Raw genomic sequence first — 25,423 nt, 5'->3', positions numbered from 1 at the left:
TCATCATCATCATCATCATCATCATCATCATCATCATCATCATCATCTCTACCCTTGATACTTTTATGACTTGGATTGAATTCTGGATGACAGCAAGTTCCCAAGGTCCCAGGCAGCATGTGAAACCTCTCCCTAGAGCCCTACAGTGTAATACAGGACACTGATCTAAAGTCTTAGCCTGTCTTATGCCTGGTCTCCTGCTGACAGTAACAGCATGCCTCTGGGAGCCACGGAACTACATCTATAGAAGAAACCAGGGAGTCATTCTGAAGGGCAAGGCCAGCAAACTCACAGAAACTATTGAGGAGCACGGTAGGGAATGATTGCAAGCTAATAGTGAGTGTGCTTTTCCAGGCATGTAGAAAGGTTTTAGTACTGCAGGTGCAATTACCACTTAGCAAAGAATCAGCACCCTCTTACTGAAATTAGAACACAAAATGAGTCAGGCTAGTGGACAAATTGCGGTATATGGCCCTGCTGTGTTAGTGACCTATATTCACTCTTCAAACTTAGTATGAAGCTGTTTTCTGGAGGTAGCAATTTAGTGGGAGGTGGCAAGGAAGATAATGCATTCAAGGGAGGAATAGGGAGCATTCAGCTTTATGAGATCTCTTCAGATATCAAAAAGCCATTTTGGGATACAGTACAATCAACTTCCATCTTTTAACTTTATATTATAACTGGGAGAGGTCAAGTGTGCAAGGATGTGAGTGAGGAACTGGAGACCCCATTAAGAATACAGGAAAGGCATGGCAAAGCAACACATTTAGAACTTTAAATGCCATTAAAAATGGGTGTGAAGAGCATCTAAATGTTCAACACAGAAAATGAAAATGTCTAGTATCAAGAATGCATTTTATGAATAATATGATGTTAAGTTTTTAATGGTTAGACTTACAAAGAGCTTATAAGTCCTGGAAATTTTTACTTTTCTTAGTCCTTATCTGAATTCCCTTATAAATGGAAATAAGCAGAAAAATTGATTACGAGAGAATTATAAAATGAACTGTAGCTAGGAAAAATGATTAAAATTTTTTTGTCAATTGACTTGTTTACTTGTCTAGACCTTTACATACATGCTTCTTCTATGTATAACATTTTGATTTTATTCATTTTTATTTTGTAGGGATAGGAGGTGTTATAACTAGTATGAACATAGGTACAAAATAAATGTAAAAAGAAGATAAAGGGTGGGCACGGTTGCTCACGCCTGTAATCCCAGCACTTTAGGAGGTGGAGGCAGGCGGATCACCTGAGGTCAGGAGTTCAAGACCAGCCTGGCCTACATGGTGAAACCCCCATCTCTACTGAAACTACAAAAATTAACCAAGTGTGATAGCAGGTGGCTGTAAGCCCAGTTACTCAGGAGGCTGAGGCCGAATTACTTGAACCTGGGAGGCAGAGGTTGCAATGAGTTGAGATCTCACCATTGTATTCCAGGCTGGGTGACAAGAGTGAGACTCCATCTCAAAAAAAAGAGAAGGTAAAAACACTGAAAAGTAAGGATACTCAAGTTCATGTGTAACTAGAAGTATTTTTGGAAAAATTAAAAAATATATATTTTAAATAGTTTTTAAAAAATTATTTACTACTATAGGGAAAAAATAAAGTATAAATTTCACCAATTAAAAAAAAAACTGGCAGCCTAAGCACCATAGTGAGACAATGAGACCCCATTTCTTAAAAAAAAAAAAAAAAATTATCTATCTATCTATCTATCTATCTATCTATCTATCTATCTATCTATCTATCTATAGCTCACCAGGTGCATACCTGGTAGCAGTCCCAGCTACCCAGGCACCTGAGGTAGGAGAATTGCTTGGGCCCAGGAGTTCAAGGCTGTAGTGAACTATGACTAAACTACTGCACTCCATCCTGGGTGACAGAGTGAAACCTTGTCTCTTAAAAATTAATAATAATCATAATTGATATTAACAGACTGATGATTTTTTGAAACTAGTCTGTTTTTCAGAGCATGGAATAAGATTAAATTTTACCTGTTAAACTCATTCAATTCAATACAATAAATAGTCACTAAGCACCATTAGAAACCATTTTAAAGGCCCTTTAAAAATATTCTAGTCTTTCTGATACTACAAATTTAAAAACTCTTTTGGGAACAAGGAAATGGTGAGAAATGTGAGCAAGAGTTGTATTCAAGGGGCTATGACAGCAATTAAAAGGGTTCATTTTTATATCACATCTTTAATAATAATGTGCTCGGTTTTCACTTTAGAAATCTAGTCCTTAGGATGTTCATATCCACCAAGAAGTCCAAGTTTCAAGAAGTAAATAAAACATGGCAAACACTGTAAAATCCTCCAGGCTTTAAGGAGCAAGGGCACTAGGAATAAATATATGTGTACATATATACACATACAATTTGGCTATGTATGAGATATGAGATCAGCTAGAGTTGCAAAATTTGCATCCTAATTTAGGGATCTTAAAGAGGGCAAAATCTGTGAGAAAATTAAAGAAATAACTAGAGTTAGCTCTTTTAGGATACAAGTAGTGAGAGCTGGAAGAACTAAAAGAGGACAGAAGCTTGAATGGTATGGTGTGTGTGTGTGTGTGTGTGTGTGTGTGTGTGTGTGTGTTGCTCTTTTTGTTGTTTCTTTACATTTGTGGTTGAAGTGTGGGCATGTATATACATAGAGAAGATGGAGATATACGTAGAGAAGGAGGAGGAGATACTGAAAATAAAAATAAAAATGCAAATAATTAAAGTCATATAATCCTGGAGGGCAAAGATGTAATGCTATCAAGACCAGGGGTTGAAACATTCATGTTGTCTTGAGGGTGGAACAGTCTGCAGGCAGAGGTTGATCTTTGCTCAGACTAAGGGAGTCATCCTTCCTCCGCTCCTGGGAAGGGGTGGTAAGTGGGTTAAGGCAGTTTGCAGGATGGGGAGGGGCCTGAAAGGAAATAGGCATAAATACAGGGGAAGATTTGGAGTAGAGAGGAATGAGTTGATGGGGTTCACATGTGATAATCTAAATTCTCTTTTTTCAAGAAAGTCAGGGATGTTGAAACTGCCTCTTACTGTGGACTATAATAAAGAATCAATTTCTTTTTTTTTTTTTTTTTGAGATGGAGTCTCACTCTGTTCCCCAGGCTGGAGTGCAGTGGTACGATATCTCGGTTCACTGCAACTTCTACCTCCCAGGTTCAAGTGATTCTTGTGCCTCAGCCTCCGGAGTATCTGGGATTATAGGCGCCTGCCACCCTGCTGGGCTAATTTTTTTAATAGAGAGGGTGTTTCGCCATGTTGGCCAGACTGTTCTCAAACTCCTGTCAAGTGTTCCGTCCACCTCGCCCTCCCAAAGTGTTGGGATTACAGGCATGAGCCACCGTGCCTGGTCTAAAGGATCGATTTTGATCTAACTAACTCATTGGCAATCTAGGAGACTTAAGCGAGAGAGAGAGAGAGGCTAGTTAAATAAACTCTAGATTTGTCTTCATTATTATTTATAACACTCCTCTCCTTTTTGGTACATTTCATAAACTACATTGAGTTTTAAAGTCTTCCTCAATCTTCTAATATCTTTCATGTCCCCATAATTTATTTCAGACAATAAATCAGTACTTTAAGTGGAAAAAATATATTTAATTTTTCAATGAAACATGTTCAAGGTATAGGAGAAAAGAGAAGAAACTAATGTTTATTGCCTCCTTTCAGTAGGAGAGATGAGATTCTGGACTAAATTACAATGACAAAATATGATGAGAGAAAACATTAACTAGTTGGAGAATGCTTATTTTTAATAGGACATTTTAATAAATTGAAAAATAATTTCTTAAAGATATATTGTTCAATTAACCCAAAAGTCATAAGAATATATTTTACTCATAAGAACTTGCTGTCAAGAAGTTTAACTTGTTCAAAAAGTTTAACTTAATAGCTCTCAAAGTTTGTATTGTGTACATGCAAGTAACATCATTTGATCAAGTAATTTTTTATGTTTTAGATAAAATTATACATTTGTTTAAAATAATCCCAAATAGAGGTATATCTTCTAAAACCTTCACAGTCAAGCAAAAATTCTGATTTCTTAGAATAGTAAACTTATTTATAAATTGCCTCAAACAGTTTATAACTGGCTTTAAACAATTCAAATGCTCATTCTTAGAAATTTTGAGAAAGAAAATTCTCTGTTATACTTCTGTAATAAATAAAGAGATGCTGATAATGGCTAAGTAGTTTTCTTAACATTACACAATTACTTAAGAATAAACAAAAATGTGGGCCCTTTTGTTACTTTTTATTTAGTCCTTTATCCATCTATTCATATCATGATTCTTGCTTATGTAATTACTTTGAACCGTAAGTAACCGTCTTTTTCTCAAGGAAATGTCTATGTCTTTTGGAGGATTCTGTAATAGTATATAAAACTTCAGTGGCTTATTGGCGAACTGAAATAGATCATTTTACATATGTGGTGTTTTTCTACAATTGTGACTTGGAAACAAGAAGGGCCAGGTGTGGGGATATAAAGGAAGTTAGCAAATCATAATAGCATATGCTCTAAAAATTAATGAGGATTTTTTTTTTTTGGTCTCAGATTTGTACTAAACTTTTAAAACACTTTAAGCAAAATTTGTTGCTTTAAAGATAGCTTTTACAGACTTGTTTAAATAAAAAAAATTTAAAAAAAATTTAAAAAAAAAGGCCGGGCGCGGTGGCTCAAGCCTGTAATCCCAGCACTTTGGGAGGCCGAGGCGGGCGGATCACGAGGTCAGGAGATCAAGACCATCCTGGCTAACACGGTGAAACCCCGTCTCTACTAAAAAATACAAAAAACTAGCCGGGTGAGGTGGCAGGCGCCTGTAGTCCCAGCTACTCGGGAGGCTGAGGCAGGAGAATGGCGGGAACCCGGGAGGCGGAGCTTGCAGTGAGCCGAGATCGCGCCACTGCACTCCAGCCTGGGCGACAGAGCGAGACTCCGTCTCAAAAACAAAAAAAAAAAACAAACAAAAAAAAGCTATGCTTTACCTCAAGAGAAGCAGACCCAGTAGACTTTCAGAGGCCACCAGCTTGTAAGCTGTAACTGGGCCTAAGGCCAATTGACTAGGGGCTTTCATTAGTCCTGTACTGGGAACACCCATGGTTAGACATAGTGGTGTGTAGTCACGAGACCCCTGACTATATACTTGTGTTTTAGTTTCCTAGGGGTCTTGTAACAAAGTACCACAAACTGAGTGACTGACAATAACAGAAATTTATTATCTCATAGTTTTGGAGGCTAAAAGTCTGAGATCAAGGTGCTGGCAGGGTTGCTTCCTTCTGAGGCATCTAGGGGTGAGATCTGTTTTAGGCCTCTGTCCTTGGCTTGTAGATGACCATTTCTCTACATCTGCTCACATCACCTTTCCTTTGTGTGGGTTCCTGTGTCCAGTTCTCCTTTCTATAAAGTTGCCAGTCACACAGGATTACAGCCCACCCTGATGACCCCTCTTTAATGTTTTCAACCTCAGTTAAAGGCCTTATTTCCAAGTAAGGTTACATTCTAAAGTCAAGGCTTGAACATATTAATTTAGGGTGTGGAAAATGAAATTCAATCCACAACTTGATAATATAAGAAACACTGGCTTATGTCTATTATTCCAAGTTATCAAAGTGGCTTGAGAGAGGAAACAAAAACGCTGACACATAGAAGAGAAAGTGAAAGATTTTGAGATAAATCCATATTTACTGATCTATAAGAAGACACTTGAAGCAGAAGATAAATCAGGAAATGACAACACAGGCACCTTATTTGCAAATGTGAAGATAGCCAAAAGAAGAGCTAAACCTGGACACCATTAAAAGTGGTTTCCTCTGAAGTCTTGGGCCTGAGTTCTTGAGATAAGGGCACATATCAATTATTTTCATTAGAGATCTTGTTGGGTTATTTCACTCAAAAAAATACATATATATATACATACACACATAGATAGATAGATAGATAGATAGATAGATAGATAGATAGTAATTTAAAAATTAAACCAAACTTTTAAATCCCTGATGATTTTGAGATCAATTGGCAATACTTAAAAAATAAGAATAGTCTTGGAAGATCAAGTAAGATGACTTCCCCTGATAAAAACTTATATGATGTCCCCAGGCAGGTAGTTGGCAATTGATAGTGAAAGATGGGATATCAATAGGACCAGGGAATAAATCTGCCTTTTTTCACTGACAAAAGTAGTTCCTTGGTAGGGAAGTATTGTGAGATAGAGTATAAAACTGAAAATCTAGTTTCAGGATTAGAGGATAGAGAATGAGGCTGGGCGTATCCTAGATTTTTTTCTCAGATACATCACTCACTTGTTTTATGATTTTGAACAAAATGCTTAACATTTACATCTCATTGCAAAAACTTTTCATTGTCTGTATAATGAGAGAAATACTCCTACTTTCTTTGATTTATAATCTGCTTCCTTCTCAACCATTTTATTTTTAAGTGGTCTATATTATATATATACACACATTTGTATATATACATATATGTGTGTATATTTTTATATATGTATACACACATATTTTGCTGTCAGATGTAATAACATTTTATTGCCATACTAAAATAAATTTTCTTTCAAAAGACTTCTAAAGATCAGAAAAACTCACCCTGCTTCTGACTCGACATGGCAAGGTTCCTGTTTTCTGAGTTGTGAATAAAAGGTGAAAACTCATGGCCCACTAGCAGGAATTAAAGAGCAACCTACTGGTTCTGGATATGAAAGTGTGGCTTAGGAAACAATGTGCAATGACTCTAATTCTAACTGCTAATCAGTTTAACTGAGTTCCATGTTGATGATGAAGAAAAACAAAACAAACAAATAAACAAATGTGCCCGTGCTCAATGAGATTCTACAAAGCCTATTCCCGCAGAGAATTCAGAAATTGAATTTGGAGAAACTCTTTTCAAGTTTTAATGAGCCACCTGCCTCCAGCTATAAAACCCAAAAAGGAAGGAGACGGAATCTGTTAAACAACAGGCGATTTGTAGCATTGTATAGCAAGGTCTTTCTGGTGAGGTTATTATTTTTTTTATAATGTCACTGGCTTTTCAGGGAACATGAAGTTATGTCTTGAGTTGGTTAATATTTGATCATTGTTTTAAGTGTTATCACTTACTTTTTAATGCATCTTCAACTTAAATATAAAAAAGAGTGAAACTTATATTTTAATAAAATAGTCATTAAATGTTTACTAAATCTTAGTCACCTTGGTAGGTGTTGTAGACACCCCCCTCAAAGAAAAAGGCAGTTAAGATACGGTGGAAGGTCTTTTCAGGCAGAGAAAACCATCATTATGAATCATTGAAGAGAAAAAAAAACCACAAGGCTTAAATACATTATCCACTTTATGAACATACGGATTGCAAATTTTGTTTTCTACTGTTTTGTTTTGCTATATGTAGAAGGAGCATTCTGACCAAACTGCCATGAGCCCTTTGGAAAGGGAAAAAGAGAAAGCAGGATGTCTATTTCCTCGACGTAAAGAGTGAGCTCGTCTTCCAGGATACAGCTATACTAGTCTTTTGCCATCCTGGTATTATTCAGCTTTCTTAATTCTCTCCATTCTCAGCATAACAGTAAGTCAACCTGTCTCTCATTAATAAGAGAAGGCAACTATCAATGTTAAAAAATAGAGATAAACCTCATTAATTTGGGGAAAAATAAAAAAAAAAAAGCTAAGGTGACTTTTTATAAACTCATTTTTTAATGGAGCTTTATGACTTTAAAGTACCTCCCAGTAAAAGTAGCTTATTCTTTGCTTTGGCCTACAGCTACCACCGATGCTCCAGATAACCTCTTCTCACCAAATTAGGGAGTAAGTCCATCTCAGGAATTTTTCTTTTTGTTATTGTATTGTTTTTGTTTGTTTGTTCTGGACAAAAGAGTGACATGGAAAGATGACTCTGGAAAAGATGAGCAGAAACTGATAGCAGTGAAACTCTTAGGTAATTAGATATTTAGGCAATCTGAGCAAGGTAAGTGATTATAGCCTGATCAAATAGGAGCAAATATAGTACACATCATAGGCGAAAACTCATCAGAACCACGTTTGATTTATCCTGTTGCATTTTCTAAAGCACCTAGAAAAGACATGCCCCTGTGTTACTAACACAGGCTGGTTGAGTAAATGAATCCACACCCATGAGAAGAAAAACGCTTGCATACATGACTGAATGCATCAAAATGTATAGGATATGGTGGAGGAGCAGCAGTGAGACAATGATAAAACCAGTTTTAAGTCTGAGTGGCCGTCAGTGTTGGAAGAAGACATACATCAGGAAACTATACATTCATTATCAAGACCTGTTATCATCAATTTTACAATTTGTTGATCATCCTAGATAAGATATCCAATTCTGGTCACTCAAGACCATAGTACATAAAGTACCTACTGCATAGATGAGGTACCTGAAGGATGTATGTAGTTAGATCTGGCAATGTATAGGCACAATCATGAGATTTCCTGGGGAAAGAATGAAGAGAGAAGACAGGAGTGAAAGGAAGGAAACGGAAGTAAGAGGATGGGAAGAAATGGAAAGGGCAGAAACTTGAAGAACAATGTCTGTGATGGGTAAGAGTTATATGACTAGTGACAATGTTGGATATTGTCAAAAAACTTCTTTTCTAACACATCTTAATTATTTTTAAAAATCCCAGGACTTTGGGAGGCCAAGGCTGGAGGATCACTTAAGCCCAGGAGTTGGAGACCAGCCGGGACAACACAGGAAGGCCCCATCTCTACAACAACAACAAAAACCTAGCCAGGCACAGGTTGTGGTTCCAGCTACTCAGAAGGATTCCGTGAGCCGGGTAGATGGAGGCTGCAGTGAGCCTTGATTGCAACACAGCACTTCAGCCAGGGAGACAGAGCGAGATCTTGACACACACACACACACACACACACACACACACACACACACATTTAATTAATAAATTAATTAATTTTGAGACAGAGTCTCAGTCTGTCGCCCAGGCTGGAGTGCAGTGGCGCCATTTTGGCTCACTACAACCTCTGCCGCCCGGGTTCAAGCAATTCTCCTGCCTCAGCCTCCTGAGCCGCTGGGATTACAGGTGCCCACCACCGCACCCGGCTAATTTTGTATTTTTAGTAGAGATGGGGTTTCACCATCTTGGCCAGGCTGGTCTAGGACTCCTGACCTCATGATTCACCCGCCTCACCCTCCCAAAGTGCTGGAATTACAGGTGTGAGCCACCGTGCCCGGCAATAATAAATATTTTTTAAAATAAAAGACTGTTTCTCCCATGTGAAACTACAAAATTGGAATGCTTTCCTTTCCTTTCTCCTAAGAAACATCTCCCATTCTCTTGCTTTGAATAAATAAAAGGGAAGTGTTTGAACTAATGAGAAGATGATTGATCATTTTAAAGGAAAATTAATGAAATTTCAATTATCAGGCAGAATGATTTTTTAAAAGTAACATCGACCTACAATGGTCTATTCCTGAAAATTATTGAGCTGTTATGGCATATGCACTTCTTTTACAACAAGATTTTTAAAAATTATTTTTAACTTTTAAGTTCAAGGGTACATGTGCAGGTTCGTTACACAGGTAAACTTGTGTCATGAGGGTTTGTTGTACACATTATTTTATCGCCCAGGTATTAAGCCTAGTACCCATTAGCTATTGTTCCTGATCCTCTCCCTCCTCCCAATCTCCACCCTCCAAAAGGCTCCAGTGTATGTTGTTACACTCTATGTGTCCATTTGTTCTCATCAGTTAGCTCCCACTTATAAGTGAGAGCATGTACTATGTGCTTTTCTCTTTCTGTGTTAGTTTGCTAAGGATAATGGCATCCAGCTCCATCCATGTCCCTGCAAAAGACATGCTCTTGTTCTTATTTATGGTTATGTAGTATTCCATGGTGTATATGTGCCCCATTTTCTTTATCCAGTCTATCATCGATGGACATTTAGGTTGATTCCATGTCTTTGCTATTGTGAATAGTGCTGCAATGAACATACATGTGCATATGTCTTTAAAATAGAATACTTGATATTCCTTTGGGTCTATACCCATAACGTGATTGCTGGGTCAAATAACATTTCTGTCTTTAGGTCTCTGAGGTATCACCACACTGTCTTGCACAATGGGTAGGCACGGGCAAAGATGTAATGAAGATGCCAAAAGCAATTGCAACAAAAATTGACAAATGGGACCTAATTAAATTAAAGAGCTTCTGTACAGCAGAAGAAACTATCAACAGTGTGAACAGTCAACCTATGGAATAGAAGAAAGGTTTTGCAAACTGTGTATCTGATAAAGGTCTAATATTCAAAGTCTATAAGGAACTTAAATTTACAAGAAATAACCCCATTAAATAGTGGGTAAAGGACATGAACAGATACTTTTCAAAAGAAAACATACATGTGGCCAACAATTATATATATTTTAAAAAAGCTCAACATCACTGATCATAGAGAAATGCAAATCAAAACCACAATGAGATACCATCTCATACCAGTCAGAATGGTTATTATCAAAAAGTCAAAAAATTACAGATGTTGGCAAGGTTGTGGAGAAAAGAGAACACTTATACACTGTCGGTGGGAAGATAAATTAGTTCATAACTTACTTTCGTATACATTGTATTTGAAACCTAAGCTATTATTTGGCAGTACAAATCTTAGATCTCTCTAAAAGTCTAAGCCACCTTATTTTTTTTAGCAGAAGGGTAAAATATTATAAATTTATTTTGGTTTAGGAGATTATTGCAGTTATAGTATTCAAGATTTTATAAATTAAATTATTACATAATGAAGAGAGAATATTTTATAAGATACATAATTTTCATATATTATGTATATACATAAAGATCAGCAGTTAAAAATATTAAGTAAACAGAATGGGGAGTAGATCTTCAAGGAACTTATATATTAAAAGGTAAAACCATCTGGGAAGTGCTGTGCCCTCGTTAGTAAAGACCAGCCATTATCACATGATAGTGCACACACACATGAAATAATAAATACCTGTGGGAGACCAAATCCTAGTTACCACCAAGGTAGATGATAGGCTTCCATATCAAAATGTTCATTTTTTATTATAATCAAGGAATTAACTTCACTGATTAGATTGTCTGCAGAGTGTTTAATCCTGGGACTTGCATAGTGTGTACATAATTTAAAAGGAAGAAATATAATGTGAAGCTCTAGTGTCTCGTTCTTTGAACAAATAAAACAAAGCTAAGTAAGGATCTTAGAATATTACAGGAAAAATTTTGAGAGATTGGATAATGAATACTTACCTCCCCACCTCTGCCAACATATTTCGTAGCTGAGGTCTCAAAAGGCAAAGAGGCTTGCTGAAGTCACCAAGCTAGACAATGGCAAAACCAGCTTGGCATGCTTTGTGGGGGGGTGTGTTTTGGGGGACAGGCATATTTTAGGGTTGGTGAAATATATAAGGGAAAGGAATCAAGATGTACAAGCTACGGAGCACAACTTTCAAAGTATAAAGAAAATCCAAATACTCATTTTTCAGTGCTTTAAGTCTTTTGATCTTAAGCTCACTACTATTTCAACTCAATTCCAATCCTCACAGTGTAAAAATATAATCAACAAAGTATGAATTTCCGTGAGATTTATAGTCCTGCTCTGCCATTAGAATCCTAAACTGTGTAGAAAAAAGCATAGTGGAATAGCCCATATTTTTTTTGAAAGAAACAGACCAAAGAAAGGATAAACTCTACACTTTATTTGCTTCTTATCTCATATGTGTTTTATGTTTTCTTTTTCTTTCTTTTTTTTTTTTTTTTTGGTGTGGGAACACTCAGCAGATAGAATCAGTATCCCTGTGACACATTGTTCATTTGCATATTAAGGAAGGAGATTTGGAACTGGAGACAAGCCATAGGGGCAAACAAGCCATTAGAGCACCGGGATCCCATTTTCAGGTAAAGGACCTTGCTAATGAAGAGAACTACACGGGATGCCAACAATAACTTAAACAGAATCTTCCAAAAATCCACTCTAAATTTAACTTTCTATATAAAGCCTTCTTCAAAATTTTCCATAACCTATTAAAACATCTTAATGAATATCATATTGAGATGGAAGGAGGTCATTACACTGTGTGGAAAATTTGCATTAATAGCGAAAAAGGTATTGGTCTCTTACTCCTTAGTAACTGCGAGTGATTTCTTATAATTTTTTTTCCCAGTTTTAAGGTGACCTTGTTCTTTTTCTTCCTAATTTATAGTCCCAAGAGGAGGTTAGTCCAAAAAATGGTTATAAAAAATGCTGGTTTTATCAATGTGCTTATTGTAGAACTAACATTCAAAAAGAGACAAAGTCCTTTTACTCTGTAGACTGTTCTAAATGGGGTGATTTCGACTATGGGGGATTATTCTGTTTCAACAAAAACTACAACCATTATGTGTGACATTTGGGGAGTGCTTACAGTGTGCCAGGCTCTGTTCTAAGTACTGTGCATAAATTAATCCACTTATAACTTGAACAACTCTGTGAGGTCAATGCTAGTATTGTCCCCATGCTGCATGTATTGGTCCCTTCTCATGACGCTATGAAGAAATACCTGAGACTGGGTAATTTATAAAGAAGAGAGGTTTAATTGACTCACAGGTCAGCATGGCTGGGGAGGCTTTAGGAAACTTACAATCATGGTGGAAGGCACCACATCACAGGGCAGCAGGGGAGAGAATGAGCGCCAGCAGGGGAAATGCCAGACGCTTATAAAACCATCAGATCTCGTGAGAACTCACTCACTCTCACGAGAACAGCACAGGGGAAACCATCCCCATGGTCCAGTTACCTCCCACTAGGTCCCTCCCATGACATGTAGGAATTATGGAGATTATAATTCAGCATGACATTTGGGTGAGGACACAGCCAAACCATATCACTACACATGAGGAAATTGGGGCAAAGGGAGATCAAATAACTTGCCCATGGTCACATGACTACTGTCTGGTAAAGCAGGATTAAAACTGAGGCAATTTGACTGTTTTCATAAGAACAAGCTAGAATTTAACTTCTCTTACTGAAAAAAATGTAAGTTCCATTGTCCAAATTGCCATTTGCTCCCAGGTAACCATGAGACATCTGTGAAGAATTTAGCAGCTCAATGGAGTTTATGAATTCTCAAATACTGAATATTAGAGTTTAAATGTACTCTACAAATAAGTTTGAAGACCTCATTTTGTAGCTGAAGATTCTGGGAACAGTTATGAAGTTGGCATATAAAAGAACTAAAAGTAACATGGAGAACTAGAAGTTGTACTCAGGTCGTCTAAATGCTTTTAGTCATTTTCCTTTGAGCATGCGTTGAAGCTTAGAACACTACAAGAGAAGGCTCGAAGCATTTGTATGTTATGACATGTTTGGAAAACTCACTTTTACTGATACAAATAGTTTCAATAAATGTAAAACACTGTACACCAGGCAATAGGTTATGTATTTTTATATACACTAACTTATTATAATTTTTAATCATTTTACAGGTGACATAGCTACAACATAAATATTACAGAATGGTTTCTGATCTCGTTTAATTCAGAGACTGGCTTTTCTACTTCTCGGCAACCTGCTGTAATGGAAGCTGCACTGTCCACTGAGATCCCCTTCTGCTTCTAACTTTTCCCTCTGAGAGCTGCCTAAGCTAAATGGAGTTTTGTTTTGTTTTGTTTTGTTTTTGTTTTTTGAGACAGAGTCTCGCTCTGTCACCCAGGCTGGAGTACAGTAGCGTGATCTCAGCTCACTGCAAGCTCTACCTCCCAGGTTCACGCCATTCTCCTGCCTCAGCCTCCGGAGTAGCTGGGACTACAGGCGCCCGCCACCTCGCCCGGCTAATTTTTTGTGTTTTTAGTAGAGATGGGGTTTCATCGTGTTAGCCAGGATGGTCTCGATCTCCTGACCTCGTGATCCACCTGCCTCAGCCTCTCAAAGTGCTGGGATTACAGGCGTGAGCCACCGCGCCCGGTCCTAAATGGAGCTTTTACATCCAAGGCCATGTCCCCTTCCCAAGGGCAGCTCCTATTCAATGGATATACGGGCCAATTTTCAAGGGTTATCTCAACCTTCGGGTACTCAGTGTGATGGCAGGGTTGGCAAAGGCCAGACAGTGACTACATGACCGTCCAACTTCTTGTTTGCTTATCTTGCTTCTTTTACTTTCCTTCACAGGTGTTAATTCCAGAAGCCTTCCCCAGCAAACATCCTGCAGGCTCATCTCTACCTCAGAGTCTGCATTCATTGAAACTGGACATGTAACATTTAACTATGTGTTTCTTGGAATTAAGAAATCCTTACCAAGCTCTAAGGATAGATCTATTTATAGGTGCAGTGAACATAAATACAAATGCATATAAATGTATATTTATAAATACATATCTCTCTCTGCTCATCCATCCCTGGCCCCCAAGGACACATACGCTCATGATCTGAATATCGTTCCTTGGAAGAGATGTACTTGGCAATGGCATTTCATGCTTGTTGTGCTCAGATTTGCTGGCCCCCATGTTTTAATACTCCAGCTGTATTTTGAATTGAAGTTGGGAGAGAGCTAGTTCAGTTTGAAAACATCATGTGCACAATGTTAGTTTCCTGGGGCTGCCATAACAATATATCACACATTGTGTGGCTTAAGACAATGGAAGTGTTCTGGAAATTGGAATCCTGAAATCAAGGTGTTGAGAGGGGCGTGTTCCCAGTGAAGACTCTCAGGAAGAATCCTTCCAGCTTTGGTGGCCCCAGGTGTTCCTTGACTTGTGGCAGCAAAATTCCAATATCTGCCTCCATCTTTGCGTTGGCTTCCTTCTACATCTCTGTGTCTTCTTCTCTTCTTAAAAGGATACTAGTCATTGGATTTAGGGCCCAGGCTAAATCAAGGATGGTTTCAACTCAAGATTGTTAATTAATAATGCCCGTAAAGACCCTACTTCCAAATAAGATCACATTCTGAGGTTCTAAGTAGACATGGATGTCGGGGGACACTACTTAATTCATTACATGAACAAATAAGTTATTCACTACAGCGGACCCTCACTCTTCTCCAGTAATCCCAGCCTCCTGCACTCCCTAACTGTTCCTGTTGAGAGCATGCTCAGTTTTCCACACAGGCTTCTCCTCCAATACTATCAGAATTTGGGATTTACTTCTCATTAATTTTTGTATCCCTAAAACCCAGTTCACAGAGGTGTATTAGCCAGGGCTCTATGTGAGAACCAAACCAATAGAATGATAAAGTAGGACATAAAGAGATTTATTTCAAGAAATTGGCTTACACAACTGTGGTGCCTGGCAAGTCTGAAATTTGCAGGGCAAGTTGGTAGGCTGGAAACTCCCAGGCAGCAGTTGGCACTGTAGTGCATAGCTGTGAGTTCTTCCTCAGGGAAACCTCAGTTTTACTCTTAAGACCTTGAACTGATTGGATAGGACTCACCCAGATTATTAATCTTCTTTTTTGTTAAAAAAAAAAAAAAAAGTCAACTGATAGTAGATTTTAACCACTTGTACAAAATATCTTCATAGCAACATCCAGGTTAGTGTCTGATTAAATAAATGGGTACCATAGTCTGGCCAAGCTGACTCACAAAACTACCTACCCTACAGGTGGGGTAGTGTGGTATGGTCTTACCTACTACACAAACTACCCTAACTACCTACACAAACACCTACAAACCTACACAAACTACCCTACAGGTGGGGTAGTGTGGTATGGTCTTACCTACTCTATCTGACCCAAGGAGGCTTTATTTGGCAGTATTAGAAATTGATCACTTTTCCTTCTAGGCTATCATGGATATAGTAAAAAATTACTTTACTCATTGAAATTTTAAAAAAATAAATATTTTTACTGTTCAAACCCTGAAACTGTGATCTTTTATAGAGCAGATTAACATAAGAATATTCTACAGAGGACAATCCTCAAAACATAAGTTGGGATATACAATATCTTTCTTTATGTTAACCAAAGTTAGGCACATACAAAGAAATCTATTCCTCATTTGACAACTTACCTGAGGTCCCAAACTGATGAACAGGAGAGCCTGGATTTGAACTCATGCCTACCTAATGGTAGAGCTAGAGCTTACTTTGACTTAAGTTCAGTAAGCCATTAAGTAGACAGGCCAGGGCTGGATTTCAGTGTTCCTGATTGTCCAATGTTACTTCTTATTTATCACACTAAAGGTGTTTATAATTATGAAATGGAGACAAAAGGGCAGAGTGCCTCCTCTGAAAGAGGATAGACATTATAACCTCCAAGTTATGCTCAGCTTAAAAATGCTAGTTTAATTTTAAGCCTTATGTTCTTCAAATACAGCATATTTAGGTTTATATAGGCTGGTGTGTCTCATGTGATAAATGATAATAGCAGGACAGAAGAATTATGTTCTAGGAGAAAATCTAATTACAAGCTTAGTTTAAGTAAAGTAAATATCAGTCTTATGATGACTGGTATATATTTACAGAGATAATTCAATAAGATACTCATTCTTCTTTTCTAATAAAGCTCAATTCCAAGATAATTTTCTTAGAAGATGTTTAGGGTTCTCTAAAGAAACAGAATAAGTGGGTATGTTTCTATATATATGTAACATAGATATAGATATAGTATAAATATATAGATATTGGCATATGAGAGGGGATTCATTAAGAGAATTGGCTTCCATGGTTATGGAGACTGGGAAGTCCCACAGTAGCCATCTTTAAGCTGGAGAACCAGAAAAGTGGGTAGTGTGGCTCAGTCCAAGTCTGAAGCCCTCACAACCAGGGAAGCTGACTGTGAAACTCTCAGTCCAAGGCCAAAGGCCTGAAAACCTAAGGAGCCACTGGGGCAAGTCCAGGAGTCTGAAGGCTGGAGAACATGGAGTTCTGATATGCAAGGGTGGGAGAAGATAGACTCATCCGCAGAGGAAAGAGATCAAGTGAGCAAATTCGCCTTTCCCCTGCCTTTTTGTTCTATCCTGGTGCTAGGCTGATTGGGTGGTTCATGCCCTCTTAGGGTGAGGACAGAACTTCCTTACGTAGTCCCACTCATTCACTCTTCCCTGGAAACACCCTCACAGACCTACCCCAAAACAATGGTATACCAGCTCTCAGGGTATCCTTTAACCCAGTCAAGGTGATACCTAAAATTAACCATCACAGAAGTGAAATAAAACTATGTCTTAGAAACTAAAACACCAGAGCACCATCACTCAGGTCCTAAATATTTATACATGTGAACATATTTTTACTTGGCATAAAATTTAAAAACTTGAAATACCTCAGCAGGCTTGAACAAGAAAAACTTACTAACAAATCTCAGGCTACTGCAATGTATCTTTCATGGTCAGGCAGCTTTGTGAAGCAAATTGAAGTCAACTCTTGTCAGCTTGGACATATTTTCATAATTCTTATTTTGTGCCTAATATTCCTTGTTACTCTCCATACTTCTAAAGTTTGACAGCGGTTACCTGAATAATCATATTATTATCACAAAAAATATTGCCTACAATTTAGTGTAATTACTCAGCTCTCTAGTTCTCTGTGAAGCCAATGGGATTTGATTTTATTTTTTAATTATTTATTTATTTTGAGACAGAGTCTTACTCTGTTCCCCAGGCTAGAGTGCAGTGGCACAATCATAGCTCATTGTAGTCTCAACTTCCTGGGCTCAAGAGATCCTATCACTTCAGCTTTTCGTGTAGCTAGGACTATAGGTGTGCACCACCACGCCCAGCTAATTTTGTGTGTATGTGTATTTTGTTTTTTATGGAGATCAGGTTTCCCCATGTTTCCCAGGCTGGTCTTGAACTCCTGCACTCAAGCAATCCACTCCCCTTGGCCTTTCAGAGTGCTGGGATTATAGGCAGTAGCCACTGTGACTGGCCCCAGCAATGGGAATTTCAAGCATCAGCAGGAATAGATTATATCATTCAGAAGTTCTCCCATTCCTTCTGTTCTTCTCTAGTGTACAAGAACTTAACTAATTTTCGAATTTGAAATTGGTCTCCATTGGTGAACAGTCATGTATGTCTAAGAATATTTAATAGCATTTGCTTTCCTGGCACACTTAAGCATTCCACTGAGTCTTATTTTTTTCCCAGAGGTTAACAGCGTCTCCCCACCCCCCGCCTGCCTTTACAAAATGCTGATTTCTGCTGTGCAACCTAACAGGATAATTATGAATAGGAATGTATATGCACATTGTAATAGGGTGTGACAAATTCAGAGATAAAGCATAGAGCTTATCTGAGAGAATAGCATCAGCAAGGGTAATGCATATTTTTATGTAAGTTCATTTGAATAATGAGGGATTTGGTGCACTTGTGGATTGAATTGTGTTCTCCGCAAATTAATATGTTGAAACCCTAATCCACAATGTGACTGGATTTGGAGATAGGGCCTTTACAGAAGTAATTAAGATTAAATGAGGTCAGAAGGGTAGGGCCTTCATCCAATAGGAGTGGTGTCCTTATAAGAAGAGGAAGAGACACCAGGGCCATGGTTGTACACAGAAGAAAGGTCATGTGAGGACATGGCAAGAAGACAACTCCCTGTGAGCCAAGGGGCAGGGTCGCAGGAGAAATCAACCCTTCCCACACACTGATTTTGGATTTTCAGTCTCCAGAATTATCAAAAATAAATCTCTATTGTTTAAGCCACACAGCCTGTGATATTTTGCTATGGAAGCCTTGGAAAACAACAGTGTATTGTTATTTCAACAGTTTTATGGGTACACTCAACTGAGTTTGGGGGTGGGAAGTGTGGGTGATCTAATAATATCACTGTACTATACAACTAAATCATAAAACCCAGCACGAGCCTAAGTCACCTCCTCACATGTGTAACACCCATACCTTGGAAAGTGAGCCAAACAGGTATCACATGTTGAAATTCACTTCCAAGAAACAACTGAATCTTTGTTTCAGTTTTACTTCTGGGAAAGATTTGTTGGTACTCCTTCCTGCATAGCAGTCCAGATGATACCCAAGAGGAAAGAAGTATATGATTACTAAATAGTGACCTAGGTTAAGGAGCACCGGTCTGTCTCACCAATGCAAAGATACACGATCCAGCATAGCTGATTGATATATGCAAAAGTCAGGGCCATTCCTACAATGGGCAATTCTGAACAAAACTTGTGAGTGTTCCTTGTCACCTCTAGCATTTTTACACAATTGAAATCCAGCTAAATTTGACAAGATTTTTTTAAATGCACTTTTTAAACTTGAGAATAGTTTTAAATTTATAGAAGCTGCTCTGACCGTGTGTGTAGCAGAGTAAGCCCCAGTTGTCCATGTCATAATTTGGTGCATCAGGCACCTTTTATTGGTGTCTTTCCATTCTCTCACTTCCTTATACTCCTCCCAGTATTCCCTGAGATCATCTCTTACATAAACTGCTTGTACTCGAATACTTGTCTCACGGTCATCTGAGGGAAACTAGACTGAGAGAATCACTTAGGGGTGCTGTGAGGATTAAATTAAGTACTACATGAAAAGCATCTGCACCAGTGCTTGATGGTTAATAGTAGCAGCTCAATAAATGTTAATGATCATAAGATCATCGACCCCAAACCCTATGGAGCTGATTTAGACTCTTTTTGCTCCTCTAGCCTACATTATATACTAAAATCAGAACTTGCACATCTCTTTTTCCCTTGCTCATATCTTAGTAATAGCCCTCAAGAATTATTCACTGTAACTGGGCCAACAGCACATAATGATAAACCAAGGAGCAAAAATGTGTCAAAGGACTCAATGTGTTTCCCCAGAGTTCTGGGACTAAATGCGCATGAGCAGCTCACACTGCACTCACTCCTCTGATGTGGCTCCCGTTCATGAACTTGACAGGGTTCTCCATCAACTTGTGGGGTTGTTTACCCTCCCAAGGAGTTGAAAAGGCAACGCTGTTGAGCTGGGATTTCCAGCATTATAAACTCCGAAAACGCAAGTAAGAAATTATGATTATTCATAATAATTTAACTGTCTAGTCGATTGGTGTGGAAAGAAAGAGCTAAGAGTCCTACATTGTAGTCTTGGCTCATATTACCTGTTTATCTTGGGTAAGTCATTGGATTTCCTCTGAGTCTCAGGTTACTCATGTTAAGATAATAGATAATGAATGCATTTAGCTTTTCTCAAAGCTCTGAAAGCCTGTGATTTTTAAAAGACAATAAATGCTGGGAAGCCGAAGCCGAGGTGGGCGGATTGCCTGAGCTCAGGAGTTTGAGCCCGGCCTAGGCAACACGGTGAAACCCCGCCTCTACTAAAATCCAGAAAAGGAAAAAAAAAAAAAAAAATTAGCTAGGCGTGGCGGTGTGCGTATGTAATCCCAGCTACTCGGGAGGCTGAGGCGCGAGAATTGCTTGAACCCAGGAGGCAGAGGTTCCAGTGAGCTGAGATGGTGCCACTGCACTCCAGCCTGGGCGACAGAGCGAGACGCCATCTCAAAAAAGTCAATAAATGAATTTTCATGATACATTAACCTGCATGTATGGAGAGGTAAGGGAAAAGAGCTGGCCCAGAGTCAAAGTTTGAGACCACTTTGATAAAACTGAAGTGCTAACTTGCAGATTTGAAGTTTGGATTTTATGGAACTCCCACAACCAGGAACTGCATAGGATTCAATATAAATAAAATTTTCTAGATCATGGTACTTTTCATTTGAAAGGTAATTTTAAAAAGTCTGGTAGTTCAGTTCAGAGGCATAGGCTGAGCCATTGGCCCAAGCAATGAGTCACTTGCAAAGAGTCCCAAGAGCTGCAGAAAGAGGTGCTATATGCAGTGATAAAAAATATAATATGTTGTATGGGTTGTCCAAAAAATCAATAAATTGCTCTTTTTCATGTTTGCGCATGAAAATACAAAAAGTGAAACTGACTTGAAATCAAAATGAAACACTCGCCTATTTCTGTTGACATAGATAATTAAAGAACAGAATTGACTCGAGCATATAAAATGCGAAGTAAATTGGTTTTTAAAGATTTTTTTCCAACATTTGAAAACACAACATATGGGTTTTCATATGCCCTCCCCTCAACTGTGCAAAATTACTAGGTGCCTTTTCTGATCACCTAAGCCTGAAGCCTTAGAGCTAGCTATGCCAACTTCAGGGCCTTCAGAGGACATATGCACGTAAGACTAACGAAAGAAGGGGCTTCTTATCGAAGGGAGAGTGCACACACCCTCCCCCAACACGGCCACCAGCAAGCCTGGCACATTTCACTCACATCTGGCATTTTTTGTTCTCTGCTTTAGACATTCTACTTATTTTTTTCAACTTTTCCTTCCAGATCTATTCAGTCACCAAAGCTTGTAGCTTTTTATTTCCTGTCTCTCTCTTTCATGCTTTCCTTTCCGTTTTATAGCAATCACTGTAATTATGCCCATATCCCTCAGATTTCCACAACATTCATGTATATGGAATTTTGTTTTTACCAATTTTTCTCTTTGATCAATCCAAGAATGTGTCATCAAATTAATGTTGAAATAACCCTTCAACCATAAGCTCCTGCTAAAAAAATGTGCTAAATCTTCCCGTTTCCAACAGGCTGAGCATAGACTAAGGTTAGTTGTAGCCAGGAAGGAAACTGCCCCCCAACCCCTCCTTACACTCTACCTTCCAACCAATTAAACTAGTCTTTCCTTCAGGAACATTAAGCTTCTCATCACTGCGGTTTGGCTTATGTTATTAGGCTTTATTTATAATGCTGTTATACTTCCTCTATGTCACTTATTGAGCTCTTCCCAGCCTACAAGCTCTCTCATATAAAGTATCTTTTTCCAGTGAATTTTCCCTTTCTAACATGGCTCAAACTGAATGTTCTCTTATATGATATTCTGCATCATATAGAACCTTTAACTATCATTAATTATCAACAATAATAATAATATAAATAGTAAATATTGGCTGCATTTCTTATTTGGTATTGTGAATTATTCTTTGAATATGTCTTATATCCTTATTTCTACACTTACATTATGGTCTCTGAGACTAGATTCTGTTATATTTTCAGATTAGAGAAAAATTTTAACTCAATTTTTATCAACCTAGCTAGTATGTATACTAACTCTCTTTGCTAGCACTATTAGCAGGCACTAATAGACACAAATTGTTGGAATTTGTCTCCTAGCAGATTGGTTATCTCATAGATATGTGTTAGTGAGATACACATATTTATCAGAAATTTTCAATAAAATATATTCTAAATCACTTTATATATATTTAGAGATTAATAAATTCTACTTATTAAAGGAAATAATATATATACTTATTGAATAATTGCATAGTAAGTTTTTGTTATAATAAATAAACCTATTTCCTATTTTGGTAATGGGAATGTTTTAAAATTTACTGTGGCGATGATTGCACAACTCTGTAAATGTACTAAAAATACACACAACCTGGTGAATTTTATGCATCTAAATTATTCCTCAATAAAACTATTAAAAATTATATTCTCATGCACACAATAATTTTGCTTCTTAAAGATATTTGTTTAAATTATTTTTAAAATCCAGCAACCAATATCAACCGTCTGAATTCCAGTTTATCATCACCCCCATGAATTACAGAATATCATATTCACTGCCAATATTATATTTTCCTTTGCATTTCCACAGGATTAAAGTGTGCAAGAAATTTTCTATAGAGTTCACAAATCACCATTTATCATATTCTTTGCCATGGCCATATTGAAAGGAACTGTGAAGAAAATCAGACCAAACTCATGTATATGTTCACATGTACATACATATATGCACGTAATTCAATGTGTAGGTTCCATTTGCTTAACTAGGCTTTCATTTGAATCTGCTGTGAAAACACCATGGCAATTTCAGACAGAGCAAGGACAAATCTAGGCCAAAGCCCTCCTTTAACAAACAGCTGTATTGCATAGCAGGCTCATTCGGAATGCCATCCAATTAACACTGAATATTTCTCTCAGTCAATACATCGTTAACTTAATTCCTTTCAAATTGAACTTCCTCTGTTCCAATATTGGCACATTAGGAGTTATTATCATTCTGCTTCTGCTGAATGGTTCTGGTGCAGGACTGTTCAGAACACCCCGCTGTTCACCCTCCTATACCCAAAGTATAGTGTCACTAACAGTGCCTCCTGCACCTTAGCAAACGTCAATGTGTTCTAAAATAGCACACCATAACTCTCCATGGGTTTTATGATTACATGCTGGAAGTAAACCTTTTAATCTAACTAAATAAACAAATATACTTGTACACACAGTCTGCTTTCATCAATACTCTACATGAACAGAAACTGACTACTCTAGTCAAGTAGTTTTCTGGGTCTCAGAGTCCTTTTCTATGCCTGTTGGTGCTTACAACTTGCAGTTTTATAATCACATAGTTTATTTAACTCTCCTTTCCCCTTCATAAAATTGTAAGTTTCAGTGCTTGACTGAAGGTGGTGCAATGAAAATGCAAAAGATGAGTTCAAAAGTTAGATTTTCTTCTCTGATAACACAAACTTGAAACCTCAGGCTCATGACTCTGGATCCTGTTCTCCCCTTTACAATCTGATCAGCAGCCTTTGCTTGCATATTTTCTTCCCAGACTAATTTGACACTGGCTGAGGGTGAATTGGCCTGGAGGGAGTGGCAAAAGAAATAAACAAAGAATAAAATCCAAAAGAAAATGAGGTTTATCTATTCAGTTCCATTTTCACTGATTTTCCTCTCAGTGTCGGACATTTAGATTAGGTCTTCATACCTGGAAGTAGCAGGGGAATAATGATTCTAGTTCAGTTTATGTTTTTTTAATTTTTGATTATTATGGATACATAACAGTAACACATATTTATGGAGTACTTGCGATATTTTGATACAAGCATCCAATCTGCATTGTATTTTGCATTGCATGTGTTTTCAAAATATCACAGTAACAGAGGTATTGGTTACCTCAAACATTTATCATTTCTTTGTGTTAGGAAAATTCAAATTCTACTTATTTCAGTTATTTTCAAATATACAATAATTATTCTGCTTAACAGGCGTCTGAAGAATCTATTACGGTTTACAGTTAGTGTTTCCCAACATTATGCCACCAGAACAGAGGTTGACTTAGGCTTCAAAGAACTTGATTATAAGTGTTTAATTATACCTTAGATAATAAATAATGTTCGATGTTTTAAATTCACAGCCATTGTTAATGAAGTGCTGCCAACATTTCAGCAAAAAAAGTGTGTTTGTAGAAAAATAAGCAACATATGTAAGTTACCAATAATATCCATGAGAGCAGCATTATATAATCTAGGTATAGAGAACTTTCAGCATACTACATATCATTTTCCAAATTACAAGATGTAGTAATGAAGCACAACAAAATGATCTTTTGAAATTATTAGATGTACTGAAGATTTTCTGTCAAATTAGAAAACATGTAAAAGAAAACGGATGTTTCCTTTTCTTTAATAAAGAACAAATATTTCATGCTGCTATATTATTTAGATATGTGACATTGTTTTAAAAGAAAAAACATTCTACAAATTGCAGTGGTGTTCACATAAAAAGAATCAGGGAAAATTGCATAGTTTGATTATCTAACGAAATCAAGTATGAATGACAAAATGAATATACTTATATTTAATTGGGATATTGTAAAGGTTAATGAAATCAAACAACCTTGAAGGGATATAGGTGATGATTAATATATCACACTGAGTTTTTGGATTAATATTAAAAGAAAAGAACCTGATTCATTTCTGTTTTCTCCAATATTCAAACCAAGTGCAACTCCGGGGAATTATTAGGGAGACAAATTAAAACAACAGATGGACTTGCAGTTGCCAGCATAAGAATGTCTTCACAAAGCCTCCTGACAATTTCAGAGATTCTAAGGTGGTCTATTTACTTTCAAATCAGGAGTGCTGCATTTTCTCCTCTTACCAGGCTGTCAATCTCTGAGTTCCCCTTCCCACAAAATAATTTCAAAACACCATGGAAGTATTTTACTGGGATAGAAGAAAAATATGTAGGCGATTACTATCTCCCAGAATGTGAATCTTCACTGTGGGTATTATATAAAAGCAATTATTTTTAAGAAATACAATTTCAACATGGATTTTAAAGAGAGCATAATCGATTTACTACTCTATTCCACATAATTAAAATACTCTATTCATTTTTTATGTATCACTGAGTTAAATTAGTCAATCAAAGAATAGCTATGTTAACACCTGGCTTTGTATAAGTTTTGTCCCTAGAGTTTCAGGTCTACAGACAGGTAATGTTGTTTTCGATATTATTGAAGATATTTTGGATAAATAAATATTTTGGTCACTCACTAGTCTAATCCTTACAAGAAAAGTTATTCTTTTTTTGATAGAAGGTTTATGGAGATATCCAAAATATATAATAGGAAAGCTTGTGGATAAAAATGTCTAGTTGTATAGCATTTAATTGCACCGATCGTACTGAAGGTCCATGTA

Source organism: Piliocolobus tephrosceles, chromosome 18 (assembly GCF_002776525.5).
Source record: "Piliocolobus tephrosceles isolate RC106 chromosome 18, ASM277652v3, whole genome shotgun sequence".
NCBI lineage: Eukaryota > Metazoa > Chordata > Mammalia > Primates > Cercopithecidae > Piliocolobus > Piliocolobus tephrosceles.
Note: the sequence above shows the minus strand (reverse complement) of the source record.